Genomic DNA, 19,819 nt, shown 5'->3' with positions numbered 1-19,819 from the left:
TCCCCTGGGCTGCAGGGGGTATCTGCCAGCAAGATTGTCATCACCAGAGGCTGCTCCAATGAGGCTTTCCCCGTTGAGATAATCATTCAAATATTGGAAGCTTTTTAACCGCCATCCTCATTTTTTGTAGTGCTCATATAACCAGAGAGTGCTTGCTCCTGTTGGGATGATCATCACACCTACTTCCTCTTAAAACATGCCTCAGGATTTACTTTCTCCTATGATTAGCTACTAAGTTCCTCTATCTTATTAGTTCCTCTAGATATTAGAGGTGTTGTTGGTTATGTTACAGCTGGTTAAGTCAAACAAACAAAAGTTATAGTATTCACCATCATGTAACTTATTATCTGTCGGATATCATATTCTGACATGCATCATTTCAGATACTAGCAAAGAACCCTTTATTGCTTGGTTGATTAATTAGTTCTTTGCTGATTTCATTGCTTGGTATCTCATTCCACTGCTCTGACAAAATCATGGCAGAAGCTGAGGCTGAGCAAGATCATGAAATAGTGCTAATTGTTCTTCACTTTCAACAGTCTTTGTCAGTGATTCATTGTGTCCCAAATTTAAGCACAGAATAGTTCTTCTATATTAGTACTGCACTTAGCATTTCCTTTTCATTTTTCTCTCTGCATTTTTCTGTAGATAAATGCCTACTTTTTCTAAAGGCAGAGATTATTTCATTTCCATCTCTGAATTGCTCCATTCCCTACTGCTTCTAGTAAAATTCTTTGTACATATAGGGTACTCAAAAAAATGTCTGAATTTTATGTCTGCATTTCCAACTCTACTAATGAGGATAAACAATGAGCTACTGAAAGTATTTTTGAGCTTCCATATCAAGCTTTATCAAGGTGAAGAGCAATTCTTACCAGGGATATTACACCAAAAACATATGCATTAAGTAAAGGGTTTAATTTTTTTTTTATTTTGTATTGCACAAAGGTGCAATTTTGTAAACAGAAAAGTAAGGTTGCCTTTGGGTGTTAGGCTTTCACATATGTCAATTGTGATTTTTCATTGGATTTACTATAGCCATTAGCTCAATGTTCTCTGTATTGGAATAAAAGTATGAGGATCCTTGATTGCACTTCTTAGCACAGAAATGCCTTTATCATGAGCCATCCTGCAAATATGTATGTCTGCTTGCTACAATGTGATGCCCACTTTGGCTCAGACTTTTTTTTCTCTTAGATGAAAGGGAATGATTTTGTTATGTATGAGTAGACATATGATTGTAGGGAGTTATTCATATATGCTGCCACAGATCTGTTTCCTCCTCATTCTCATAGGCCATTCACCTCTCATACAGTTATTTATACAATATTTGTTGAATACTTCCTGATTTCCAAGCACTATTGTGAATCCTTTGGAATAGTCAAAAAAAAAAAAAAAAGTAGGTAGGTATGCTAGTGGCCTTGCAGAGAGTAGTCTAAACAGAGAAATCTAAAAAATAACCAGAAAAAAATAGCCAGAGCTGCCTCAGGATTAGAGTGATATACTATGAGAAAAGGCTAACTCATAGGTTAGAGGAAAGATCTAGAGGTGACTAGATTCATTAGGGAAGACTTGTTGGTGTTTAGAGTTGTGCTTATATTAACAGAGGGGCCATTTGAGAAGGTAAGTAGTAGAGAGGTTGGCATAAGTCAGTGCAGAAGGGTGAGAGGCAAAAGAACAAAACCAGATGATGGGAAATAGGTTGAAGCAAAAGGTGACAAAAAGGTCAAAGGCTGGGATTTAAAAGAGTGGTGGATGAGCAAGGTCATGGGTGATTTTGAATGGAAATTGGTAGAGCTTTGTATATTATATGGTAGACAGCAGGGAGCCACTGTACCTGATTTGGACTTAGTAAACAGTCTTTTTAAGATGTATTTAGCTATATGTAGAGGTGAAGCACAGAGACAAAATTATCTGAAAGATGGTCACAGAATCCCCCCTATGATAAAATAAGTTGCTCATTAGCATGGTTGTAGAGGTGATGAAAAAGAAGTAAATATGAGATATGATTGGATTTGATGAGCAGTAGTTTTATAGGCTAATTCTTTGGGTTCTTTTTAGTGATGCTATCCCTGTTTCCTCTGCTGAGTAATGACCCTGGTTTATGAGTAGGGCAAAAGAATGAGCACAATAAAAGATAGAGCTATTATGATTGCTATTATTATAATATCCCTTTGGAGATTTGAAGAGAGAATAATAGTCTTAATGTGGTATTTGGTGGGCCAGTGCTATGTTAAACAGCTATTACTTTTTACCCTAAGGTGGCCGCATCACAAGGATGGGTGAAGTGATACCCAAGAAAATGGCTCGTAGAATATTTAGGAATCAGCTCAAATAAAAGGCTCCATATAAATGCCAGGTGCTATCATCAATAGTCGTAACAGTGTTAGACTGTTACTGTTGTCTTGGGAAGTTTATAAGAACTAATTGTAATGATAGCTCTTACTGCAGCCACAAGCTGTAAGAAATACTCTTTTGAGTCGTAATATTAAAACTTTCCAAAGGCAGCTAAACAGCCTTTGGAAATAAATGAGACTGCTTTGATTTTTACCTGTGACAATGCACAAATCTGGCATTTTCTGATTTGGAAAAGTTCTGAGTCTGGAAATTAAACTGTCAGAGTTGAAAAGTATGGGAATGTGAGGACCAAAAACTGTTTAATCAAAGTGCTGGATACTTTTTCAAAAGGGGAAGGAAATAGATTGTCCAATAACAATGTAACTGTGTGAAATGCATCTTCTGAACAGGGAGAGATGGAAGAAGGGGAAGAATCCGGGAGAACCTGGAGATTGCTTCCCCAATTGTTAATGAAAGAAAATGTTTTTCCTTCTTTCTCTATTTCATCTTTATGCCAGATATAACATTACTGATAAACAAACTCTGTCCTTAACTTCAATTAAAATTGTTGCCTTTGAAGTTCTTCTATAATCACAGACCTAAATTTCTGGAGTTTCATAATATTTGATTCCAGAAAATATTACATTTTTTAAAAATTTATTTAGTAAATATAATTTTCCAAAGAAAATATTATATACATCACATAAATCGAATCTTTTCATGTGTTTGCATGTGCATGTGTGTGATCTCTAAGTTTAAACAGCCCTTCTCCTGCTATAAAGAAATTGCTATGGAAGTGAAAGCAAATACTTTACACATCTTTTAACTCTTGAATTGTTAGTGGTCATTGGGCACTGGACTGTAAATTCTACAGCCACTATTAATGGTTTTCTAATGATTCTTTGTTATCTACGAGTGGATCAGTGTTCAGCCATTTAGTTGACAGGCTGAAAAGGCCACAGCATATATCATACTGTGTTGTGCCAAGGTTTGGGAAAAGCAATTAAAAGAAATGTAGTAGAATTTACCCAAAGAGGGGTCCATCGTTGTGTTCAAAGCAGCCAAGCTGGCCCCCTTCTCCTCTTCATTTATTCATGTATTATTTACTGAATGCTAATTCTGTACCCAGTTCTACTTTTCTGCTAATACCAAAGTGGTAAACAAGACATTATAACCTTATCCAAATTTCAACATAGTGAAAACTTTAACTTGGATCTTTTAGTTATCATTATTTTTTGTCTGATTTGTGGTATATAATATATAGAGTGCAGAAAAAGCTTAATGTATATGATAAAATTGACATCTTGTGATTTGATTATTGTTTATAACCCTTGTTTATGTTCCTGTAGAAAAGTGTTTTTTCTGCTTTTTACTTGTAGAAATTTTTTTAGAGTCACATTAAGACTGTGATAAAGTAAATCAAAAGTATGTTACTGCAAAAAAATAAAAAGAAAAAATTAAAGGAAGAAGGAGGGAGGGAGGGAGGGGAAAGTATCATTATAACCTTAAAAGTATATGAAATCTATTCTCTTTATATTAATAAATTAAGAAATGTAAAGCAATTTTATTTTGGTGCAAAAAGTTTTAAAATGTGTGCATAGTCTTTTATTACACACTATCCACGAACTTTTAAAAAACTATACTGTGTTTACAGTTGTAAACAAAAAAGCCATATTCAAAGTCTATATGTATCTTGGGGGCCAGTGCTATGGATAGCAGGTTAAGCTGCTGCCTGCAGTGCTGGCATCCCATATGGGCACTGGTTTGAGTCCCGGCTGCCACATTTCTGAGCCAGCTCTCTGCTATGGCCTGGGAAAGCAGTAATGCACCTGCGTGGGACACCCAGAAGAAGCTCCTGGCTCCTGGCTTTAGACTGGCTCCACTCGGGCGATTGCAGCCATTTGGGGAGTGAACCAAAGGATGGAAGACTCTCTCTCTCTCTCTCTCTGACTAAGCCTCTGCCTCTCTGTAACTCTGCCTTTCAAATAAATGAGTAAATCTTTAAAAAAAAAAAAGTCTATATGCATCTGCATAGACAGACATAAATATAGACAATGTCTACAGATGAGCATAGATCGTCTTTATGTATCTAGATTGATGAACATAGATCTTCCGTATAGATAGACATAGGTACTACATGTGTAGGAACAGGAAGGAACCAAAAGAGAGACAAAGACACAGACAGAAATATGAGTTCTTGCTCTGGTAGAGGGTATTTGATTATGTGTTAATATCAGTGTTTAATATTACCTGGCTCAGTAATGTAGTGAAGAAGATAATTCAGGAAAGTACACATTTTAGAACTGATTTTTGAAACTATGGAATTCTAATTCTTGATTTTACTGCAAACAATCAAACACATGTGAAGCTTAACAGGAAAATATTATTGCTCTAATACTTTGAAGATATTAAAGTTAATATCATATTATTACCAGAGTTTTCCCAGTAGTCCATACCAAACAATACATGTCATTTTTCTTATTATTTTTCTTATTATTTACCAACCTTTGGAGAATGGAGGTATAAAGACCAACCACATTAACCAATCAACAGACTGGCCAATTTACCTAAAAGTAATATTTTCAGATTTTACATGTGTCTGATGTGGATGCCATGAGAATTTATCATCTTAACCATTTTAAACATATATAAATGGCAAAAATAATTTGGAATTACCATGCCCAATTTTCTAAGGTTTTATATATGAATTTTAGTGAAATTAAATTACATGAATACAGATACTTAAAAAACAAATAAATTCATGCATGTGTAATAAGTAGCTCTTGAGCTTTTTTGGGAAGTTAATGATAACACTGTTTACAGTTTGCTTGACTCTTTGTGAATTATTTGAGAAAGTGGACTCTCTTCTTTCCTTTCAATAATTTCTCCCTATTTCCAAATAGTTATTTTAAATACGGAGATTTTGGCCTGTTTCTTGTCATGAATGGAGAAAGAAACATTACACTCAGCAATGCCAATATAAGTGAACTGATTCTCACTTTTAGGTGACTGAGCAAAGCTTGAATTATGATACCCAACCTGGAAGCACTAATGATTCTGGAGGCAAGCTTTCTCAGAGAATGATGGAGAGCAGCTAGGTGCCTACATTTCTATCACAGATCCTCTCAACAATATTGCTACCATCTTACTTGGGAGTTTTCAAATATGCTTAAACCGAGGTTTGAAAATGCCTGATCCTCACTGTATTCTGTACTCTCTGTCACAAACCAAACATACATATATATGTTTGGAAAGATTGTGTTTAATTCCAGCAAATATTCATACCTCAGGCAGAAGGCAGAGACAAGAGTAATTAGCTTTAAATTGCTATGTAGGCAGACATCTTACCTTCTTTAGTCACCAACATATACCTAGACATTTGCCCAGTACCTGGCATGATGTAGAAGCTCAAATGATACTTATTGAATAGGCTTGCAGTAAAGGTATGCTAAAACTGTTCTGTTTTTATTGCATTGGTTGGTGGTTACATGACTATGCATTTATGGAAACTTAACCATTAACAAAAATATTTTGTTTTAATGAAGTGATTTTGAATGATTGGATGCTTACCTATAAGAATCCATGCATTCCCATTCATTCTTCCCTTTATCTATTGGTCATCTTTGTGAGGAACCATGAACTGGGCAGTGCCTTGAACTCCAAAGTGATAGCAATAAATAAGTAATCTCTTTCCCTCCTCTCTAGGAGTTTCTCTTCTTTCCACCTACTCCTCATTCTCCCATCTCTCATTTATTCCCTCTTGTTGGAGTCTAACCTTCCTAGTGACCCATTGGACACAGTTCCTCAGAGGACAGAAGGGCTCAATGTTTCAGGTTCCAAATCCTTAGGTTCAGAGATGACTCAAAACTAAAATGAAGTCCTTTGATGACATCGTGGGTGACAAGAAGTTGTGCATTTAAAAAAAAAAATTGCTGGCAAAAATATGTTCCCAGCTCAAAATGTAAAATCTATCAGGTAGGATCCACCTGCAGATCAGTCAATTGATTTCATTTGGGAAGAAAGATAACATGGTGATGTTATTAAAATCTTCATATTGCAGTCAAAAGTGTAATAATATTTTGAGTGTGGTGATCAAAATTGGTTGCCTACTATAACTCAATTTTGTTATAAGGTTTCCATTTTTCTATGTGATTCAATGAAATAGGATCCTATTTCCAGCTAACATATTCAAATTAATCTAAACTAGGCCACTTGATGGCATTTTTATTTTGGTTACTTTGTTCTTGTTTTCTAGGCATATTGAAAAAATTTTCAAACTGAATTTCATCTACCTATGTCTAGATTTCATCTAGCTATGTTAAATACATACCTGTTGTTAGTGTATTTCCTTATTAAAAAGGAAGTTGTAAAACTTTTATGTCCTAAAAATCTAAAAACTCTGGTAAAGCACACAAGCACAATAAATAGGTTAAAGATTACCAAGAGAGTTTCCTGTAGATTATGATTTATCATAGGTGAGGTGCTAGCCCATTGATGATCAATAGCTGTGGGCTTTGAGAAGTAAACTGTCAATGGCCACCACTGGTGTTTACAGCCTGTAACAAGAGGCACACACTTTACTCACACTAATGCCCATTTGTTGTAAAAATGTCCTGAAAGGTAGGCATTAAAAATGGATGAGTCTGGTTTCACAAAGCTCACTGTCAGTAATCAATAGCTTGAGTGGGGAGAAAAATAAATTAGATTTTTAAAATCTTTTCAGCTGCAAACTTCAGCAATCCTTGTGCTTCTACAGTGAATGGAATGGGTTTAAAGAAATAAAGTTGTCTTTGGGGGATGTGTTTTCCTATGAAGAAGAAGGTAATAAAATGAGTTTAAATTCTGCGTGAGGAGTAGGGACTGTTCTGTTAGCAGCTCTAGGCTTCAGGTTTCATGGATGCCTTCATGCAGCTCTGTGCTCTTCACTGCTGCTGCCTTCAGATGGGAGGCAGGGAGAGACAAGGGTGAGCTCCTTAAGAAGAAAGAATCCACTGTTAAATGCAGTAGAGACAGTTTAGGGGGAAGGAAATTTTTTTTGTGGGTTTTGCCTTTTCTTTCTTTTATTCCTTTCTTCCCCTCCCCTCCCTTCCCCTCCCTTCCGCTTCCCTCCCTTCCCTTCCATCCCCTCCCCTTCCCTCCCCTCCTGTCCTCTCCCCTTCCTTCCCTCCTGCTCCCTTCCCCCCTCCTCTGCTCCCTCCTCCTCTGCTCCCCTCCCCTCCCCTCCCTTCCCCTCCCCCAGTCCTCCCCTCCCCTCTCCTTCCTTCTCCTCCCCTCCTCTCCCCTCTAATCTTCTCACCTTACCCTCCCATCCTCTCACCTCCCCTCCTTTCCCCTCCATTCCATTCCCCTTCCCTTCTTTTCCCTTCCCTCCTCTCCCCTCCTGTCCCCTTCCCTTCCCCTCTCCTTCGTTCTCCACCCCTGTAGTCCTCTCACCCTCCCCTCCCCTTCCTTCCCTTTTTGCATATGCCTTAATCCCTAAATCCTAAATGTAGGGAGTAAAGCTACTTGACTAACAAATTAGTTTTGAGGGCTTATATCTCTGTCCCTTTCAAAATAATTTCCATTTTCCAGGAAGAAAACAGTAAGACAGCAGAGTTAGATTTAGGGTTTGGAAAAGTAGCATGAATCATACTGTGCTTTTGGTAATTAAATTAAGAAATTCTACCTACAGTGTCTAATCTGATCTATACTGGCTCCATGAGCCCCTTTAAGTATTCATCACTAATGGTGGAATTTTAGGCATATGTGGGGGAGTTGTTCAGGTTATCAGGGCTTCACTGCATCCTATCAACTCACACCACAGTGGCAGGCAAATATTGCATTGCTGAAAGTACACCAGTCAATCTGTGTCCAGATTCAGTAAGTTACATGGTCAGGAATTAGCTATATGCAGAGGAAAAACAGAAGAAAGCGCCTTCCTCCACCAGACTTTTGGGGGCCATTCTTAAAGATTGTAAACATGAAAATAACCTCATTAAAATCTGACATCCTATCTCTGGATGACTTGCCATCAAAAACAACTTGGCAGTCATTGTGAGGAGTGGATTGATTAGAACAAAACTGACAATAAAATGATGGTGCCTTTTTTTTGTCTTGTTTCAAATGTAAATGAGTGTCCTTTGATTCTCAGGAAATTCAGTCTTTTTTTGCCTCTTACTATTGCATAGAGGGAGTGCTTCGCCAGGAATATCATCTCTTACACAGGGCAATAAAGAAATAGAAGCTCTCAGGGTGTCTTCCCCAAAATAGACATAGTGATGATGGGCTGATGGAGTCCTTGTGTATTCTTAGAAAAAGGAAAAATTTAAGCCACTTGTTTATTTCCACCAAAATATCTTGAAATCCTTTTTAAAAGTAAGATGAGGCATGTGGGCTTATCCTAGGCCTGTGAGACTATTGGGACAAATTATTCCTCCTCTGCCTTCACCCTTCCACAGGCCCTTTGCTATCATCTCGTGGTTTCAGAATCGCTCCTTTCTTCTTACTGACCATTCACCCATGGACCCTGTTCCTTATTTGCCTTTGGTCTTTTCACACACACACAAATTCCCCTGCCCTGTTTATGAATTGACTCTGCATAATAACTCTAAAAACAGGGGTAAGGACCAGGGGATTACTGAGAACAGAACATTTCGGAATGTATTTTGTGAGAGCAATGGCAGTGTCTGCAGTGTCTGCTTTGGTCACCGCTTAGATATGTTGCTTACATTACTTACCCAGAGATGTGCCCACAGCATTCAGTGGGCGGATGGGTGGATAGATGGCCGGATGGGTAGACAGACAAACAAAGGTACTCTATACTCTTAATAAAATTCCAGATCCTTTCTTATTCCAAACACCTTCATGGTGTTTGCAGGCATGCGTGTGTACATATTTTTTTCTCTACTCTTTTTGAAGTGTGGATTTGTTAATGACCACTCAGCCTAAATGATGCTATGAAGACATAAGGAATTATGGTATTCATTACTTAAGTTTTGACCTGATAGGTTTGATGATGTTATTTCAGGTCATAGAACTAGGCAGATGGACTCCAAATGCCTGCACTGGACTTTTTTTTTCTGGTAGTAGTGGCTGTTTTCTGGGAGCCCATGATCCCATAAAAGTAACAGAAAATACATACATAATGCATACATTCACAAACACATTCACACATGCAGCAATGCAATGGTATTGTTTCATTTGTGTTGAATGACTGTAGTTAGAGCAATGCTATAAACTGAGGGCCAGTTAGGACATAATTCCTAAGAGCATAGACTTCAGAGCCAGACTAGATTCTTGTGATTTTGTGAATATGAACAAGCCACTAAAGTTTTGTGTGTCTCAGTTCCTCATGTAGAACAATAGCAATAATAATAGTACTTACCTCCTTGTACAGATTAAATGTATTAATATGCAATGTACTTATACCGGTGCCTGGCATACGGAAAGTGCTTATATATGAGGCAGCTGGACCAAGAAAATTGTATCATTGTTCCAAATAGCAGAAGGCTACTGAAAGTTGTATTTCCGTATATCTTTATCCATTGATTCAGCATGTCATTTAGTGACATATGATAGGTACTCTCATATCACTGGCATTGAATAAGGAGCAAAATACACAAGTACTCTGTCTGCCCCCCATCACCTCCTCTGCAACCCCCTTCCCGCTCCCCACACACTCTCAACTTACCATGCATTGGTGAAGGGATCAGGAGAACCTGAACAGCTTGTGAAGTGGGCTGAGAGTCATAGATGAGAAATCAGTCATGCATAGGGCCAGGGGAAGACATAACAGGGACCAGCAGTGCAGGTTGCTGGTGATAAAGGACTTAGCATATTGGAAGCATAAGTGCAAGGGAGAGTGAAAGCAGATGAGACCCGTGGGGTAGAGTGGAGCTAGCCTATTAGGATCAGCTGCATTGGTCACATTTTCTTTCCAATTAAAGACAACCTGGCTGGACCACTCTTAATTTCCAAAGTATATATGGAGCCCAATTTTTCTCTAATTATCATCTCCTCTTTAGCAGATTTTTGAAAAAAATATACATAGAAAAGGCTTCTGTCTCTTTGTAGAGGAGCTTCTGATTAATCCAGTTTTAATCCATCTACCTAATTGTGCTTTGCTATTTTCTCTCTCTTTATCTGCCAATTGCTCCAGTGGGTGGGGTGTCTGGAGGGCACACACTCATTATGTTGCCAGCAAACAAGATAGGAATCTCACTGCAGGGACAAAATTAAATTTACAGCTTTCCCTTGTACATGTCATAAACTATTGATTTAACACAAGAGGAGAAAGCCACAGTGATGTTGGGGACATGACTGAGATGTGGAGCTGGGTTCTGGCCAGGGAGAGGTCAGTGTGTGACTGCGGAACAGCCTGACCCTGATGCCTGAGACCTACCCCTGCCCCAGCCAAAGTGTGAAAAAAGCTATTTGTGCATTGGCTGTGTGGAATTTAAACCTAGGATCATTTCCTGTTCAGATACACTAACTTTACACCTGGGCGAAGCATCGAGCATCTAATATGTAGAAGGTAAGCTCAGTGAATGTTTACTCTAACGTCCCTGAGATCTTAGAGCCACCCTGGAACTTTACAGAAGTTACAAATGAGAAGTCAGGTGCACAGAGGCAGATGGCCCCATAAGGTTATTTGGTACCAGGAGGAGTTCTTTTCCTCCTTCTGATAGCACAGACGAGTCAGGCACAGCACCTTCATGCTCCTCTCACAGCTTGCACTTTGCTCTGACTCTGTACCCAGGCATCTCCCTTACTAAGCCTGACAGTCCAAGAACAGAGAATACATTGAGTTTACGCTTTTATCTGAAGTGACAAGGAGAAGGTCTAAGCTATAAAGCTGCTCCAAGAATATTCGTTGAATTAGCAGCCTCAATGTTGATTCCAAATGAGACAAGAGTACTTACAAAAGAGGGTCTTCTTAGCTCCCAGATCGTCGCCTCACAACCACGTCCTTGCTCTCACTCATTTTATTTAGTATTTTGCACAACTCATATGCATTGGACTCAGGAATGCAAAGGGAAGGCGAGTAGGCCAGAATTTCAGAGGTTTAGAGCAGACTCTGGTGCTCTCTCCATCCCAACAGGGCATTAGTGAGTGTTAAATAATCCAACTGTGGAAACCAAATGCTTCTTGTTAACTACATTTTGAGTCAGTAAATAGGACAGGGATTTGAGAATCACAGTGCACGGTTGGGTTAAAAAGCACTGTTATCCGATATTCATATAAATATTTGGCATATTCATGATTCAAAGGACTCAACTCAAGCTGAGAATTTAGCAGGCATAGTGTTAAAATACAAAACGAAACTCAGTAATTCTTTGAAACCTTTTCAGCAAACTTTAACCTCAACTCTGAATCTGGCTGGATAATTCAGACTCCCCAGGATGGGTGTGTGATTCTTATTTCCAAATGAGAAAGCAGGTTAAAAACTATAAAGTGTCAATATGTGGCCTTCTTTGTCCTTTTCTTTTTCATTTTACTGTTCCTTTCCCCCAACCTCCTTCTTCCTTGTTTTTTTCTCCCACAGACTTAGACACTTCAGTCACCTGTTCCTAGTGGGGACACTGAGCAGCAGGTTCAAGGACGGGGGACTTTGTAGGCTGATGGGCAGACCGTGGCAGCCACAATTGGTGTTGTCCACAGAGAGCCTTGAGAGGAAGAATAAAGCCTAAAATTTCTGCCAGAACTGAGGGTCATAGAGATTAATTAAGGTTGGGACATCCAGAAAAATTATTACATTAGATTCCAAAGTGTGCATGTGTGTGTGTGTACATAGATACACATGGGCATACATATATATATATATATATATGCTCACAAATGCATGTACACACAAGTACAAACATAACTGTAAAGAAAGGAAGACAAAATTGGGTGTGCAAACATACATATAAACCGGGAAATATCCATTTTTAAATTTCTTTTGAATGAAGTTGGTAATCATCTCTGTTAAATTCTCAACATGGTATTAAATTATAGGGTAGTGTCACATTGTAATGTGTGCCTGGGACTATGCATTGCAAGGGCCAGAATTTTAATCCCAAATCCATCACTGACTAATTACAAGAGTTGAGCACTACAAGCTCCCATTTTTTGCATCTATACACTTGAGACAATGCAAAAGGTTGGAGCCACAAGTTTTTAAGTTGAAAAAGACCATGTAGAGGATGGTTTTATGAAACATCATAATAGGGAGTAGTTTCCCAACTTTGATTACAAAGTGAGTTTAAAAGAACAAATTTATGAACTGAGCCCTCACTATATTTCTTTTATTATTATCATTATTATTTTTTGACAGGCAGAGTGGACAGTGAGAGAGAGAGACAGAGAGAAAGGTCTTCCTTTGCCGTTGGTTCACCCTCCAATGGCCGCCGTGGCCGGCGCGCTGCGGCCGGCGCACCGCGCTGATCCGATGGCAGGGGCCAGGTACTTCTCCTGGTCTCCCATGGGGTGCAGGGCCCAAGGACTTGGGCCATCCTCCACTGCACTCCCTGGCCACAGCAGAGAGCTGGCCTGGAAGAGGGGCAACCAGGACAGAATCCGGCGCCCCGACCGGGACTAGAACCCAGTGTGCCTGCGCCGCAAGGCGGAGGATTAGCCTAGTGAGCCGCAGCGCCGGCCAAGCCCTCACTATATTTCCTAACGTCAGATAAAGACTTAGATGTATTGCCTCAATAATCCATCCTTCCACTTTCATCCTGGCCAGGACCAGTATCCTGGGGGAGGTTCTCCCAAGAACCAGGCAGCTTCTCCAAGAAGAACACATGGAATATTGCCAGTACCATCCCATGCACAAGACACATGTATTGCCAATCGTAGAATTTTTAAAAACAATTATCTAAGACCACTGATTACCAGCCATGTGACACTGTCCTAAGATTTTAGCTAGGAGGGCAGCCATTTATTTCAGAGTAGCACTAGAATTCATTTTCTTATGCCAAAATGCTAATGTGAGTGTGCAGAAAGCACTTTTGTCTCTAGGGGCAAAGGAGGCGATGGATCCATTAATGTTCTTTCTTTTCTGCCCTACTTCCCCTTCATTTTCTCTGCTGCTGGTGGTGGAGGTTGAGTTATTTTGACATGATTATGCACTCTCATGCCTCCATCCAAATCCACTATCCCCTACTCTCGCCTGCCAATCTGTATTTAGTCTGTGTGTATGTGCATGTGTGTGTGGTACCATTTCTATCTAAACACTTCTCAAAACAGGTTCTAAAAAGTTAAGTCTTCTCATTACTTCTGAATGTCACACAGGAAGCCAACTATTTTTTGAAGGGCAACTCCTATGTCATTTCTTTTGGGTACATGGATACTATACACTAATGCTCTTGGATTTAGAATATTTCTGGGCAGTAAGTTCATCAAGGATATAGTTTGGAATCTCAATTTATTCTTGTGAATTTCTTGTCAGCCAGCATTCCTAGTGCTTGATAAGTAATGAGAGACCTATGGATTTCGAGGAGCTTTTTTTTTTTTTTTTAAATTTAAGACATTTATTTGAGAGGCAGAGTTACAGAGAGAGAGAAGGAGAGAGAATTTCCATTTGTTTGTTCATTACCCAAGTGGCCACAATGACCAAGGCTGGGCCAGGTCAAAGCCAGGATTCAGGAGCTTCCTTGGGTCCCACGTGGTTGCAGAGGTCAAAGGGCTTGGGGCATCCTCTGCTGCATGCCCAGGCAGGAAGCTGGATCAGAAGTGGAGCAGCCAGGACTCAAACCAGTGCTCATTTGTTTCCCTTGGGGAGCTCTGGGAAACCCATGGCATAGCCATTTCTAAATCCTAGTCCAAATACTCTGATTTCTCTTCAGATCATATAAATCTTTCACCTTTTACTAAATCTTAGTCTAGGTTTATACATCAGACTTGAGCAGACCAGAACAGTCATGTAGTTAACTGGAGAGATTGTCATATGATGTAACACTCTACCTGCTGCTTGGTATTCCGTTATTTTTAAGTACAAATAAGTGGAATTAACCAGAGATGGTCCACTTAATTTACCCTATGATCATGGCATTACAGACTGATATAGGAATAAAAATGCTTAGTCTGATAATTCTGAATGCTGATGTAAAATCCTATAGCTATTTGCATATATGCACTGGATGGAAACATTCTGCAGCCAAAGGTATTTCATGCTCTTCTAACTGAGATATTTATAATCTTGCTTCCTCACTGTAGTGTGAACAGTGGAAAAGAAAACTTGGCATGCTGTTTGTCCCAAAAGTATACTCTCAAGTTGAAACCTTTGGTATGGCAGTTAGTAGGCACATGTGACTGTTTAAACTTAAAATAATTTAACTGAAATAAAATTGCCAATTTGATTCCTTACTTGTGCTGCTAACTTTTCAAGTAACTCAACTGCTGTATGTGGCTGGTAAGTACATTGTTGAGTAGCCACATATCCATGGGGCATTTCCATCCTTTGCAGAAAGTTCTACTGGGTAACACTGTAAAGAATTATTTCCCCTAAATGTGGCTTATGTGCTTGCTCATTCTGCTTATTAAAAATGCAGATTTCTGGCCTTATTCAAGACCTTCTAAATCAGAATCTCTGGGGTGTGGCCTTGAATTATGCATGTTAGCAAACTCAGATGTTTCTTATGTGTAATGTAGATTAAGAGTGCTTCACAAAATATGAGAGCACTTCAAAAAGTTCATGGAAAATTGAACTAAAAGAATGAGTTTATTTGGGTGCAAAAAATTTTAAATCCATGCATTTTTCATAATATGTATTTTCTATTTTCCATGAGCTATGAAAAATGTTCTTTCAACAAAAAATTTCTGAACTGAAATAAACTCATAATTTTAATTCCACTTCTCCATTAATTTTTTCAAGTATTCTTATATGTCTTCACAGGCATAACACATTCACATACCAGGCACCAACATGTTGTCAAAATATTTTATTGAAATTATTCTTCCCTTTGCCTATTTCTATTTTGTTATACTTCTCTTTGTTTTTGAGTTATGCTTTTGCTATATGTACTGGGGTCATAAGGTCATTGAAGTAGCGAGGATAATCACTAAATGGCTTGGCTGAAGTGACTAGCAAGAACCTGTATCCCTCCTTCTTGCCAGTGATGATACCCTTAGCAAACACAACCAGAGAATGCTGACTTTTCCATTGAAAACCTCATGAATCGTGATGCTCCAAAGGTGCTCCTCTTCCGTAGTCTCTGTCACTCCTGCTGCAGATTATGAAGAAAGGTACAACCACAGTCTCAGAGATGAACGCTTAAAACAGTCTTTGTCGCTCCCCCTCTTCGTGGAGGAATGACACAGGACCCTGCGCTGTTCTTTTGTCTGCTCGGCCCTTCCCGGGTTTGCTGCTGGTTCTTCCTGAGTTGGCTGCCGTCCTTCCACCTCCGTGGAAGGGCGGTTCCCCCTGCCACTTTCCCCACTTCCGCGGGGGAGCGGCACACCGCCGGCCGGCTCTCTCGGGGGCTGCAGAGGTGTTCCTTCAGATAGATGTTCCTGGTGCATGTTGTCTCTCTCCTCCTTTATAGTCCTCTTCCACCAATCCCAACTCTGCTACCCACACGCCGAGTACGCTGCTCTCCTCCAATCAGGAGCAGGATCAGCTCCTGCAGGTTATTGGTCGAACTGGAGGCAGCTGTGTAGAAGCTGTTTACTCCTCCCCAGCGCCATATTGTGGGAGAGCAGATGCATAGAATAAGTCTTAATTCCAGTAACTTAGTCTAGTCCCAGTTGCTCCCCACAGTCTTCCCCTTCCCGCTTGATCTGCATCCAAACCAGCACAGCGGGGTCATCTAGTCCTGGGCTTCCCTATGAGAATCACCTTGGGGGATGGGCCTGGCCATGGTTAGGAAGTTCTCCAGGTGATTCTGATAACATAAAAGAGTTGCAAATCACTAATCTAGGCTATGATTGGTCACCTCTAGTGGTCCACATTTGACCTCTTTCCTGAGGCTGCCTGCCCAATCATCAGAGAGTACTACGAATATCCTCCCTTATGTGGAGTTAAACTTATCTTTGAAGCATCTACTTTACAGGTCTCAATGCCGCTTTTTTTTTTTTTTAAGATTTATTTATTTATTTGAAAGGCAGAGTTAGAAAGTGAGAGTGACAGAGATACAGAGATCTTACATCCACTGGTTCACTCACCAGATGGCTGCAACAGTTGGAGCTGGGCTGATCTGAAGCCAGGAGCCAAGAGCTACTTCTGGGTCTCCCACATGGGTGCAGGGGCTCAAGCACTTGCACCATCCTCTGCTGCTTTCCCAGGAGCATTAGTAGGGAGTTGGATCGGAAGTGGTGTAGGGACTAGAACCACTGCCCATATGGGATGCTGGCCAATCCCTCCCCAAGCCTCTCCCCAATGCTGCTTTTTAAGACTCTTCAGGTATACCTAATCAGGAATATTCACCTGATAATCCTATCATGCAAATATTTTTCCACTTGAGACCACCAATTTCATTCCTCTAGAGCCTTCCTTTCTCTTGGTTATGCCCTAATGATAACTTTCTTCTCCTTTAACCATTGTATTTTAGCTATGGTATTATGTCATTGCAGCATATTGGTTCTCTCTTCCAAAATATTTCTAGTTTTCTAACATTATTTTAAAATATAGCTTGCTGAACCATTTTTCCTATAATAAAGCCAAACTAAATTCATAATATTTAGTAGCAATATCCCTATCACATCGTATTTTTCAGTTACCCTGTTATGTACACTGCTGTTTACCATGTCATCTCTCCCCTAAACTGAACATGTGTTTTGTTAATTTCACTGTTGGTTATATGTGTCAGTAAGTGTTCAAATAGGGATAACTAGAATTCCCTTTTCAGACTGCAATAGAAATTGGAAGGGTTTCATGTGACTTTCTGCATCCTTTAACTCAACTTTCAGGATTTCAGCAGTGAAATCCTGTTTCTCTCTGTGACAAGTAATACAAACTGATCTGATCAGTTCTAGTACAAGTCAGACCTGGAGGTCTCTATTCCCTTCTTTCATTTTCTTTCCTGCAGTGTGGGATTATAGGTTTGCCTCTCCCCTGCCTGAGGATTCTGAGTGAGACCTAAAGAGAACTGGAATTTTCTCCAGTGTCCTCAATCACCATCATTAAGTCCAAAGAGCACATCCTGTATGGGAAAATTGCAGCAACATATGGGCAGCACTCTGTACTTCATATGTTATCCATCACATTACAGAGCCCTGCCACATGTTCCTGAAGCGACCAGGGAAGAACTTGGCTCAATGCTTGCTGAGTAGGGCCTCTTAATCTGTTTTACAGCAAACAGTTTTGCAATTACTGTGGGCATCATGGCCCCAGCTGATATCTGAACCTTCTCCTGACAAGTCTGCAGCAAGTAAACACATGACACAAATGCAGTCAATGGACATCAGTGGAAAAGGAGCTGGAGAAGTGAAAATTGAGGGTTTTGTTTTTTTAGTTACAAATAGTGAAGGAAAAAATGTGGCTCTCCTTTTAAGAAGTTTTTATCTTGGCTAAATTACATATGTGTATGTCTTATGTATGTCAAATGTATATTCATATATTTATGCCTGTACAGTCATCAAATATTTAATTACTTACCACAAGTCATGCAACATGCTAGACATTATGAAGGAAAAATGTGGTCCCAAATGGAACTCAGTTCCTACCTTTATGAGAGTGCATAGTGAATGAGAACAAATATTAATCAAACAGAGCCAAAAATAAATGCAAAATTATTATATCACAGTACTTCATTGAAGAGTATGGTGCTTTAAGGTTCTGTAGAACAGGTTTTTGTCTTAGTGAAAGAAAGCCTTCATGAAGAAGTAACAGTTGATTTTACATGAGGCAGTGGACTAAAAATTTTTGTGTAATATACTCTAAATATGTATGCATTTGTGTATAAATTGCCTATATGTATTCTTACTGGAGCCGCTTTGAGTATGTCAGTAAGCTCACCATATAAAATGGGTAGGGATGGGGGATGGATGGTGTCCAAGAGCTTGAAGAGAGAAAGAATAATGTTTGAGGAGCTGAAGGAAGCCCCATATAGCTACGCCTGGATTAGAAAGAGAAGATACCATTAGGTAAGACTGAAGAACCACTTAGGTTCCAGATCAGGCAGGACGTTATCAAACTTGTCTTAGGTCCTTGACCTAGGACCAGTGAGAAGCTATGAAGCTATGAGACGTTTCCATTTGGGCTTTGAAAATATCATTTTAGCTCATTGTGAAGAATGAACTTTACACCTTGGGCAGCTGATTTTGTCAATCAATTGGTTGCTCAAAAGAAATAAAAAATTTTTGAATATATTTTTGTGTTCCAAGCTTTGTTATTAAAAACACCTTTTTAAATTAGTTGAAGTACATAATGTACCAAATAGCCTAACAAACGTAATTGAATCTTTGTTCTTACACTACAAAAAGGTGGGCCAGTGTCTATTTGTGATTGATAATCAACCCAACAGTGCCCATCACTGACATCATTCTGAATCATATTTCTCTTGGGATGTTGCTTTATTATATGAAAATATGGAGGCACTTCAGAAATATAGTAAACAGAAAATAAATGCTTTACTTACAATGATCCTGTTAATCCTCACAACCATTCTCTCTATGAGGTAAACCCTCGGACTGCTTATGTTCTAAGTCACTGTTAAGTTTATTCCATATGAACTACTTTGGGAGACTTGTCATTTTTTTTAAATAAGCAAACACATATTTAGGATTGTTAGTTCACTATAATTCTTTCTACTGATTAGAATTTAGTATTGGTTTTGATGTTCTAGAACCAATATTTTTACAAAATTTTATATATAATTTTTATAAAAAGTATATTTCCCTCATTTTTACTTATGTAGTAAATTACCACATATCATTAGCCTAGATGAAGAATGAATAGTTGTTAATTACTGTAGATGATATAATTTAAAATAGGTTTTAGTTATAGTCAAACAGTTACCATTGTTTTCAAAGAAATAGCACAAGAATGAATTTGGAGGTTTCAAGGTAGAGTGGCCTTTTGCCCCTGAAGCTAGCTTGCAGCACTAAGCAAGAGGTGAGAGATAGACAGTCTCATTGACCATGGATGATTCTCCTTTAGGTAATGTGATAGTACAATCATAGTTTTCTATGAATTTGGAAACACATTACTGTTGCCATCCTTATTGTTCTGAATTGAATCCACTATTAGTTTTATGTACAATTTTCTCTATAGAAAAATGAAAAAAATAATTTTGTACACTGCTGCACTGAAATGGAATGTAGTTCTAAGTGAAATGGACCAATTTGGGAGTTCCATGTTGATCTTATTCTTTCTCTTTAATCACTAGAATCATTTTAGGGAAATGTGTATGGCCTTTCTGGAATCAAGCTATTTTCATCCTTGTTGAGTTCTTTTGCCTACTCAATTTAGAGCTAAAGAGAGACCACAGTTTCACAAGTCATCTTTTCTTAGGAAAAAGCAACCTCTCCATAGCATGTGGCATAATTGAGAGCCATTATTCAGGAGAAACCCAACAGTACTGAG

At 39.1% G+C, this 19,819-nt stretch overlaps 1 protein-coding gene across 2 annotated transcripts in view; it reads left to right on the top strand.

Moving 5' to 3' along the window:
• Positions 1–19,819, top strand: part of LSAMP (limbic system associated membrane protein) — a 666,984-nt gene that overhangs the window by 277,522 nt on the left and 369,643 nt on the right. The gene's annotated exons all lie outside the window — the stretch shown is intronic.

Source organism: Oryctolagus cuniculus, chromosome 4 (genome assembly GCF_964237555.1).
Source record: "Oryctolagus cuniculus chromosome 4, mOryCun1.1, whole genome shotgun sequence".
Classification (NCBI taxonomy): domain Eukaryota; kingdom Metazoa; phylum Chordata; class Mammalia; order Lagomorpha; family Leporidae; genus Oryctolagus; species Oryctolagus cuniculus.
Note: the sequence above shows the minus strand (reverse complement) of the source record. Positions and strands in the feature narration are given on the sequence as shown.